The sequence below is a fragment of the Geotrypetes seraphini genome, chromosome 1 (genome assembly GCF_902459505.1).
Source record: "Geotrypetes seraphini chromosome 1, aGeoSer1.1, whole genome shotgun sequence".
Classification (NCBI taxonomy): domain Eukaryota; kingdom Metazoa; phylum Chordata; class Amphibia; order Gymnophiona; family Dermophiidae; genus Geotrypetes; species Geotrypetes seraphini.
Window position 1 is genome coordinate 522,527,993 of NC_047084.1, and position 11,038 is coordinate 522,539,030.

At 38.5% G+C, this 11,038-nt stretch overlaps 1 pseudogene; it reads left to right on the forward strand.

Moving 5' to 3' along the window:
* The first annotated feature begins 9,156 nt into the window (after nucleotides 1–9,156).
* LOC117352778 lies at nucleotides 9,157–9,252 on the forward strand (annotated as a pseudogene).
* The last annotated feature ends 1,786 nt before the right edge of the window (nucleotides 9,253–11,038 follow it).

Here is an 11,038-nt window from a genome sequence, read left to right on the forward strand (position 1 = left end):
TCACTAAATTGAAAATAAAATCATTTTTCTTACCTTTATTGTCTGGTGATTTCATGAGTTTCTGGTTGCACTTCCTTCTGACTGTGCATCCAATATATCTTTTTTTCTGCCTACTGCATACTTCCTCTCTTGCAGACCTCATTCCCTTCACCCAACCAACATTGCTCTCTGTGAAATGAACAGGATCCGTTTCTTGGTCCCAAAACTGCCCTGCAAAACACTCTGTCATCTTGAGGCAATTCCCCTTAGAAAGAAAGATAGGTAGCCAGTATTCTAAAGAGATTTTGCTTGATTTATTATGAGTGTGCATTCATTTATATATCTGTTACATGGGTCAGTGGTAACCATCACAGGAAAAGGGGGATGGACAAGAGAGGGGAGGGGGTGCGTGAGCAGGATATGTACATGGCAGGGGGTTTGAGCATGTATTGTCTTAAAGACGAAACTTCATTAACATGATTAAATGACCTCTTCCCAAACCATCGAGAGAGTAAACACAAACATTCTGCATCTGATTACCTCCAGCACAGGCAGGAACAAAAGACATCCTTTTAGACAGAGACAGAAAACTTATCCATTAAAATGTGTCCTTTCAATCCCCTCTTACGTCATGAAAATGACATCATAAATGCACAGCATGAGCGTGGAGGGAGAGATATTCTAGATATGTCTCTTGAGGAGGAGTTTTAGGGGCTGTAATATGAGTCAAACAGCGCAGGAACAGTCTAAAAATTACATAAGCAACAAGAGTACAGATAATAACAATAAGAAGGTCTTTCACCCACCCCTGCATCCAAATAAAATACAGATCCCAAGGATTAGATAAACCAGAATTACGTTTAAGTTCAGCAGAGAGGTCTTCTAATTTTTTAATGGCCATAGTAACCTTACCCGTGGGACCTGCATTGTCAGGAATAAAGGTGCAACAGGATAAAGTATTTTTGACACCCAACAAAGCGTTGCTGATTATAATAAATGTAATTAATCCAATCAACATTCTTATTGATAATAATAAGGGACTCAAACCTAGCCTTAACCTGGTCTCGGGCCTTGAATTCATCTGGGACCCCTCTTGGGACCCATATCTCATCTATGTATAGCTAAAGCGCACTGGCCTATCTACTGGCTGAGTAGTTTAACACGGAGCCGGAGGTCTCCACAGAGCCAGTAAATATCACCTAAAGCAAAATCTAATGCTGCAACAGTGAAGCATACCTATAATTTCCAAAAAAGAATACTAGGCTGTAGTTAAATTTCCAGTATGTCTCGGACAATAGTTTCTGATTAATACATTAACACATTTTAGCTAATCATGATTTAATCAGGACTACTTGAAACCGTCTTCCTGTCCTCAGGGTCTATCTGCATCCCCATGCCAGAGTCAGATTGAAACAATTTCCCATAGGCCTTGAGTGACACCAGTTATGCCAACCAAAATGCTGAAAGCCTGCAACAGCTATGCTGACATCTTCCATATTCTTTGAAATGAAAGCAAACTTGTGGTACCCTTAGCCAGCTTGCCTCGCTTATGCCTTGCCAATCTCTAACAGTATATCATAGCTGTCCTCCAAGCTATGAAGATGAACAGTTCCCATTATGAGTTCAAACCTCTGTCTTAGGTTGCATAGGTCGTATCTATATCTTACCCGTCATTGAGCGAATGAACGGTGCATAAGAGGTGCAGGAAACTTTCACAGGAGGCCCAGGCAAAAAGGTACAAGGATGTCATAAGAGAGTATGTAAGTATGGGATATGGGATAATATTATCTCTGACCCTGGTAATGGTAATGCAATAGGCCATGCCAAATTAAAACCAAATTAGAACCAAATTAGCAAGTTGTCAGAGAAGATACTGGAAATTCATGTATAACTGCCTTAAAAGCTAGAAGGAACTTTGTGAGAAAAGAAATGTACACGTGTTTCACTCTACAGCAAAGGAGAATCATAACAATACATAGCAAAATTTGTAGAATAGTTAAGATAGGATGAATTAAAACATTAAATACATGGTTTGCAGTGGGCGAATACCCAAAGAAAAGTTCCCAAACTGAGACATGAGCGTCTCGTAGCAAATTTTCTATAGTTTGTTCAATCTGTCCATTTTCAAAAGTGATAGTATGATTCACTTCTTTGGAGGTTTTCTTAAGTTGTTCAATGTAAGTATGGAGTTCAGTAAAGTTCAGCAGCTTTTGGAATGTCTCATTCCCCATTCCAAGAGGTAGTGGATGTACAGCATATGAAATAAAGTCTGAAATGTCCATAGAATAGGTTAAATAGGAGGAATTGTACAGCAAAGCGTTCTTAGGAAGGTGGCTATCTCCGATGAACAGGAAACATTGTGTACAGCATGTGTGGAAAAGTCTTTGCAGTCAGGGTGGAGGAAGATGAATTAGTCCAGCAGGAACCGGCAGTCTCTTTAAACTGGTGAGATGGGATGAAATGATGTTTGCACAGGATCTGATATTTGCACAGGATCTTTCAGTCAGTGCAAATTAGTGGTATTCACCCTTGAGATGGAATGATGTTTGTGCATACAGGGAGGGATTTGAAAAGAGTCCCGATATCATTCAGCAGCTGTACTCCAGTGTGATCCAAATAAGAGATAGAAAATGGAGGAGAAACCATGTTGCCTGTACTGAATGTAGAGAGAGAGAGAGAGAGAGAGAGAGAGAGAGAGAGAGAGAGAGAGAACCAGGTTGCCTGTACTGAATGTTGCAACATGTGACAATATTAATACATTTACTTGTTATAGTTATGGCAAAAGAGAGACAATATTCAAGTACTTAAGGTTCTTAATCAGACATTCCAAAAATATATGTTTTTGTGTGCCGCATATAACTATTATGGCAATTCAGAGAGACCATAATTCTGTACTGAATGTATTAAAAAAAAATTATGTCAGTCAGAAATGTGTACTGAATGGTTCATATCAAGTGAGCACCATAGAATAAACACTGTATAGATATAGAATAAAACCTTTTCTTAAAAATTTAACCCCTAACTAAGCTACATTTAGCATATGCAAATTATAGGGAAAAAAGAACATTGCGCATTTGGGCTAGTAAAAAGTGGGAAAAGAGCTAGCTCTAGAAATGGCCAATATTATATATCCTGGGGTACCCCTCAAACCAAAACAAGTAGACAAAACACAGACCACATGGCACAGACAAGACATAAAACACATAGCTCTAGGCTTCAAACTATTCTTCCATCGGTCAAGTGTTCAGAGCTGAACTTATCTCTGGAAATAAACACATTGTTATAGAAAAACAAAACAGAGATGAATATATGAGTAAAGTATATGGATAAATAATGCATATCATAACCATCTCATATTTAGAAAAGCTAATGTCTCTTTGGATCGTCTTTATCTCTGCAGTGACAAAGAGGATCCCTGGAAAACACCAGAAATATCCTAGTGCCAAAACTGGGATGGGCATGCATATATCCGAACCGCTGCTAAGAAAAAGAAAAGAAAAATACATTTTAATTTTGCAACATCCTAATTTCAGCTAAAACAATAGGAAGGAATTTTTTTCCAAATCACAAATGTGCCAGCTGTGGCTTTCCAGATTTTATCTTTAATAGTCCTATTTATGCGTTCGACAATACCGGAACTCTGTGGGTGATATGGGAGATGAAATTTCCACTCAATGTGGAATGCGATAGCTAAATCTTTGCATACTCTGGCAGTGAAAGCAGGACCATTATCTGAGTTGATGTGTGTGGGACATCCCCACCTAGGGATGATTTCGCGAAGTAAAATGTTCACCATAGTCTGAGCAATTTCATTTGTAGTGGGAAAAAACTTCAGGTTATAGGGAGAACATGTCAACAATAACAAGGGCAGCTGGTATACAGGGTTTCCCCTCTTTGCACCAAAGTCCGTCCGAAGGGCGGCTTTGGGCACCGGCCAAATGGGCATTGATTAAGCCAGTGACCAGGGTCTCCGCAATTAAAACATCCAGTACTTCTAGATGGATTATTACCATCTCAATCGGAGACAGGGGCCCACCCGCTACGAAACCCGTGACCCCCTCTTCCGCGAGGAGCGGACAGGCGCGGTCCCCAGGTAGGAAGCTGGCCCTAATAATGCAGGATTTCCCGAGGCTTAGAGATCTCAAAGCGTAGGAGAGTGTTGCGTAGTGGTTAGCGCTACAGCCTAAGGAACCTGAGGCTTGGGGGTTCAAACCCCGCACTGCTCCTTTTTTCAATCTGAAATTATGCACAAGAACTAGTGGGCCATTCTGAAATCATTTGTTTGACCAGAATCTGTAAAGGAGAACGGAGGTTAGAAAGGAAAGTCTGAAGTAGGGAATCCATATTTGCATGGGCACTAAGTCCTGCCTCTTGGGTCCAGGTTTCATTAAACCTCTTCCACACCTATCAAGCTCTGTCTGCAATCCTAATCGAATCACATTGGATTCCTGTTACTCATCGCATTACCTTTAAAATCCTACTTTTAGTTTTTAAAACACTGTCTTTGAACGAACCCCAATTCATTAATAACTATTTACTCCCCAAAGTATATCACTTTCTTTAAGATCCATTAATCAAAAACTCTTAACAATTCCATCACTGAAAGTTATCGGAACTCGTCATCATGATATCTTCTCTGTAATGGCCCCACAATTATGGAACACCTTACCTCAGCATTTAAGAGAAGAAAATGACCTAAACCATTTTAAAGGCAATCTGAAGAGCTTCCTTTTTAAAGACGCCTTTAATTTATTTATTCCCTATTCCTATTGTTTTCACCATTCATGTCTTCTTTTGTGCTTTATTAATACAATTGTAGTTCTGCCCTTTTTTCCTTATGTATCTGTTAGTTTGTATGACAATATGTCAAACTCATGTAATTTATTATAAATAAGCTTATGTGTACACCTTGTTTTTTATTTGTAAATCGCTTAGCAAATTAAATTAAGCTATTCAATAAGTTAAAAATAAACTTGAAACTTGAATCTCACAAATTTCCATATTTTTCTTGCTCTATCTGTAAAACTAATTCTGGCCCCTGTATTAATTAAAGTTAATTTATCCTGACCCTCTTTAAGACACATTGGCACCATGCATACTAATATCTTTTCTGTGACGGCCCCTATCGTCTGGAACTCAGCACGAAACTATATAAGTGAAAGTTCATCACTTGATAAATTTAAAACTAGCTTGAAGGCCTTTCTTTTTAAAGACGCATTTGAAGTAGAATAGTCCTTTTAAGGACTGTAATGGGACTTTGCTCCTTGCTTTTCTTATTCATTTTAATCTTTTCTACAAAGTGCTAGATTATTTATTTATTTATTTAATTTTTTTTTTTTGTTTCCTCCCTTTTGTTTTGATCCTTCTCTCTTTCTTTTTCATTATAATTAGTTTTGTTTTTTAAATATATGCCTTTCTGACTGTCTGTTTTAATAATTACACAAATGTATTTTCTACCCTTTTTCATTTTGTTTCGGTAAGTTCCCCAAACAAACCTGAAACCTACTTACAGGGAGCTCTTCTACGTTTAAAAGTTTTAGAAACCATATTCATTCTGTCCACTGAATATACATTAACATTTTATAACATTTCCAATATTCTTTTATCATTCTTAAAAATTATTTCAGACAATTTGTCTATGTATCAAACAAGCTGCTGAAAAGTTCTCAGCCGGCCTACAAACAGTGCTGAAAACTAGTCAGCCTGCTTGTCACTACAACAAAGGAGAAGGAGGGGCTGTCCTCCTCCTCTTCCCGCCAAAGACTGCCACAGAATCAGAATCAGATCTCCGACTCCAACTCAACCACTTCACCCATACCACACATCCACAACCTGGTTCACTCACATTCAATTCATATTAAGCCCTACAGGGTTCACCACTTTCACCTACCCTATTCAACATTTACATATCCTCTCTAGGACCCCCACTGTAAAACCAAACCTGATCTAGTACATATATGCAGACGACATCTCCATCCTAATCCCAGTGAATAGCATAACAAATGAAACCTCAAAATACATTACTCATATAATGACCGAAAAAGAACATTGGACAAGCAACTTCAAACTGAAACTTAACACAGAAAAAAACAAAAATCTTCCTTGCAAGCCCAACGGATAAAATTGCCAATTCAACGCTACATATAAAAGACCATGATTACCCAATTATCAACACAATAAAAATATTGGGAGTCACATTGGACACACACACCTCACTATGATTGAACACACAAATATAGTGGCAACAAAATGTTTCACGATGTTATGGAGATTAAAGACCATCAAAAAATACTTCGACCCACTATCGTTTAGATTACTAATGCAGTAACTAGTGCTTTCTACCCTGGACTATTGTAATATCGTTTATTTGGGTATCATTCAGAACTCAGCTGTCCGTTTGATATATGGATTAGAAAAGAATGACCATGTCACCTCCACCACAAACCACTGCACTGGCTGTCAGTCGAGGCAAGAATATTATTCAAGTTCTCCTGCATATGTTTCAAGCTAGTTTGCGGACTAGCACCTATGTATCTACAAACCCACTTTGCACTCCACAACCCAACAAGACAAACCAGAAACAGCTATTTTTTTTTCATACCCAAGCATAACCAATTGTAAATACAAAACCTTTCTGGACAGAACCTTCATGCTCCAAGCAAATAAACAACAACATTGGCTAGACAGTCACATTAATAAAACAGAACTGACCTACAATGCCTTTAGAAAACTCATAAAAACTACCCTATTTGTCAGATACATCACCTAAACAGAACCTCACCAAGTACTCTTTCTTTTCACAATGCTCTCTGAAATCCTAATTCTTGCTGTTTCTGAATCTCTAAACAAACTGTACATTGTAATTTTTTCCCTTTTTTCAGGAAAGCTGCGATTTTTCTTTACAGGTTAGCTCCGAAATTCTTAGCAAACATTATATTTTGTAATTTTGATTCCTAATAGTCTCTGTACTCTGTACTCCCTCCACATATTGTAAATCACTGAATGTTCAGCTCTCTTAAATGTAAACTATCTAGAAGTCGCAAGATTGTGGCGGTATAGAAGAATAAAGTTATTACCATTATTATTATTATTACTGAAGTGAACAAAGTCTCATCTGTCTAGGAGGTGGAGAATCCTAAGTGCCTTTATGATCCATTAGAAAAACAATATCACAATGCAGGAATTTTTTCAATAAAAAAACAATATAACAATGCAGAAATTTTTCGCTTACCTTACCTTATAAGCGAGGTACATTAATAATATACAATATAATCTTATACTCTATAAAATCTTATCTAAGCGATAGAAGAGAAAAGCGCATGCAAAGAATGGTACAGATGACAGAATGCGCAGACGTTTCTATAAATCCACAATAGAGACTTTCCAAAAGTCTTCACTTAATTTCATTCTTCCCGAAAGAATGGCAGCTGCTTATTTTCGCGGCGGGAATTTACCGAAAATTCCATATTAATATTTGTCCTTGCCAAAAGAACAGTAACCGCGGCGGGTTTACCAAAAACCCTACAATTTAAATAAAGGGTTGGAACATGATGCCAATACCTGTGACTATTAAAGAACAGAATTCAAAATTCAGAAATACTCACAAAATATTGGTAATGTCAAGTCCATCCCGGACGTAGCCCCCAAATTGAAATGAACAGGATCCGTTTCTTGGTCCCGAAACTGCCCTGCAAAACACTCTATCATCTGGAGGCAATTCCCCTTAGAAAGAAAGATAGGTAGCGAATATTCTAAAGAGATTTTGCCTGATTTATTATGAGTGCGCATTCATTTATATATCTGTTACATGGGTCAGTGGTAACCATCAGAGGAAAAGGGGGATGGACAAGAGAGGGGAGGGAGTGCGTGAGCAGGATATGTACATGGCAGGGGGTTTGAGCATGTATTATCTTAAAGACGAAACTTCATTAACATGATTAAATGACCTCTTCCCAAACCATCGAGAGAGTAAACATAAACATTCTGCATCTGATTACCTCCAGCACAGGCAGGAACAAAAGACATCCTTTTAGACAGAGACAGAAAACTTATCCATTAAAATGTGTCCTTTCATCCATGAGCTCAGCTCTGACATTGGAGGGAAACCTTCTGGATCAGCTTCGGTAGAGGGGGGTGAGCAGGAAGGAGGGCATGGGATCCCCTGCGGCAGCAGTGGCTTCAGCGGAGGGGGGCGGGCAGGCAATAAGGAGGGCATGGGATCCTTGGTGCCAAAAGAGAAAGGGGGAAGGAGGCCCACGCAGTGCCGCGTACCCTCAACAAGCCGCTCACGTACCCCTAAGGATACGCGTACCACGTGTTGAGAAACACTGATTTACACCATCTCCTTTCCAGTTTCTATCCTTCCTACTTAAGGTTCTGAAATTCTGGAGAAAACTAAGGTGAGAATTTGTGAGACCTTTTTACTGGTGCAGTTTTCTCTATGGCCATAGCTAAATGTGTATTCCAAATATCAACTTGCCCTGATCCTGTATTTGGTTTTTCATACACATGGGGGTAGTCTAAATTTTCAGCAGTCAGATTTTTCTTGTCATTTGTCTCCTTCCAAACTTTGGGAGGTGCCATCTGCTTCAGATGTTCTGTTAGACTATTAAAAATGGTCTGTTCATGATACAAGTATTACTGTATTCAATATCACTATCCTATGCTAACCCCCTTGATCAATTGTCCAACCCATGAAAAGGGTCACATACTAGATTTGATGAATCCTAGTGCAGTGGTGGTACAGTATCTGGGGTTGCAAAAGGCAGATTTGTCTCCAATGATCACCAGGCTAGGGAAACTCAAAGTCACCTCTGTGATCAGATTGAGGAATACTTGAACAGATGATGTGCTCAACCAGATTTATTTCTTTTCTTCTAACTAGATTAAAAGGGATGGTTTATGGCTCTGCATTTATTTGACATACCGCTCTTCCTTAAGCAATCTTAGGGTGGTTAACAAAACAATAGAAACAGCCCAAAGCTCAAGGATATTATCAGCACATTTTATTTTCATTTTGATTTTATCTCTGGAAACTGTAAACTGAAAAGTGCCTTGATCCCTGGTTTTGAAAGGATGATTGTGGTTTCTGTATATCACAGAAATGTGGGTGTGATTTTTTTTTTTTTTAAAGAACTGGAGTGATAAATATTTGAATTTCAACCAGTGCCTCTAAGCATGCTCACTCGGCCTTATGGCTAAGATCAAATGTAGTATCTGTTTTTAGTTTAATATCTGATAAAGGATGCTTAGATTTTGCAGATTAGACTCGTAAGCATGAACAGCATTGCACAAAAACACAATCTGATGACTTCCCAACTTAAGAATCCATAAAAATTTGAAGTGTTGAAATAATTTTAGATTACCGTATCCTGCCCATTTTCTGCTTTCTGGTTGCCTCTGAATAACAGTACTTACAAAACTACTCCAATAATTTTTCAATTTCTGTGTGCAGACTGATGTGAAATAGAGTGCTTCCAGGTTTGTAAAATAATGTGGAAATGAGCTGAGCAGTGCTCTAGCTGTAACTGTTAAATAGATTATGGAACTGATATAAACATTATCATCTGTAAAAAAAGAAGAAAAACAGGCTTCAAAAAAATATTCTGAAAATCTGTCAATACAGCTTTGCCAGTAGAGAGGGCAATTTGTCTAAATATGATCATATTTCGTCACATCTTCACAAATTGCATTGGCTACCAGTCGCCTTCAGTGTACAATATATGATTTGTCAGCAATTCCTGTATAGAAATATTCCAGAATAATTTAAAAACAACATACTTGGGGCTCCTTTTACAAAGGTGTGCTAGCGGTTTTAGCGCGCGTGCTTAGCGCGCTCTATAATGCTGTGCGCGCTAGCCACTACCGCCTCCTTTTAAGCAGGCAGTAATTTTCCGGCTAGTGCACGCACTTTAGTGCGCATTAGCTGAAAAATTACCGCCTGCTTAAAAGTAGGCGGTAGCGGCTAGTGTGTGCGGCATTTTAGTGCGCGCTAAGCGTGCGCTAAAACCGCTAGCACACCTTTGCAAAAGGAGCCCTTAGTTATACACCAAAAAGATCATTGCGCTCTGAGAATTTGGCTTTACTGAAGACGACTGTGAATCCAAGGCTTGTTGACACTGGTAAAAAGACCTTTTGTTGCGCAGGAGTTAAGATATGGAACTCTTTGGTGGGTCAGATACGGAATTGTCGTGAAAAGGGTATGTTTAGAAAATGATTTAAAACACAGTTATTTGTAGATGCCTTTTTCTAGACATAATTTTCTTCTCTGGTAGAATTGATAAACTGCTTATGATTGTTATTATGCAAAGTTATACCATTATTTTCTGGCCATGATTTTTAAGGTTGCTTTTTATGTTCATTTTATTATGTTTCTGTTTTAAAACTAGGGGCTCCTTTTACTAAGCTGCGCTAGCGTTTTTACCGCACGCTGAAGATTAGTGCGTGCTACCCCCCCCCCCGCTACACGGAAAATACTAACGCCAGCTCTATGGAGGCATTAGCGTGTAGCACGCACGGCAATGTAGCACACACTAAGCGTGCGCTAAAACCGCTAACGCAGCTTAGTAAAAGGAGCCCTATGTATGTCAATTTTGTAAATTGTTTAGTTGTAAACGGTATAGAAAATTTTAAAATAAATAATAAATAAATAAACAAACCATTTTTGAACACACAGTGGTGTTGTGTCTGGATATGAGCACTTACAAAGCTGAACATCCAATGTACACATTCACATTTATCCAAATTAACGCTGGCTTTTACAAAGCCATGGTAGAGGTTATCTTCCATGAGCCTTTGAGGTAAATGCTCCAACACTCATAGAATTCCTACTAGCGTCGGAGTATTTACTTCACCGGCCCGCAGTAGAAACCTCTATTGTGGTTTTGTAAAAAGGAGCCCTAAGCAAGGATGTTACAAAAGTAGGGCACACTTTAAAAAAAAAATGCTCAAGGGAATTCAATAAACTGCATCAAATACAGAAGCTGAAAAAAAATTCAGCATTAAGTGCTATTATTTAAAGGGCATGTGCCTTATATAGAATCACAAAGGCCAAAAAAGA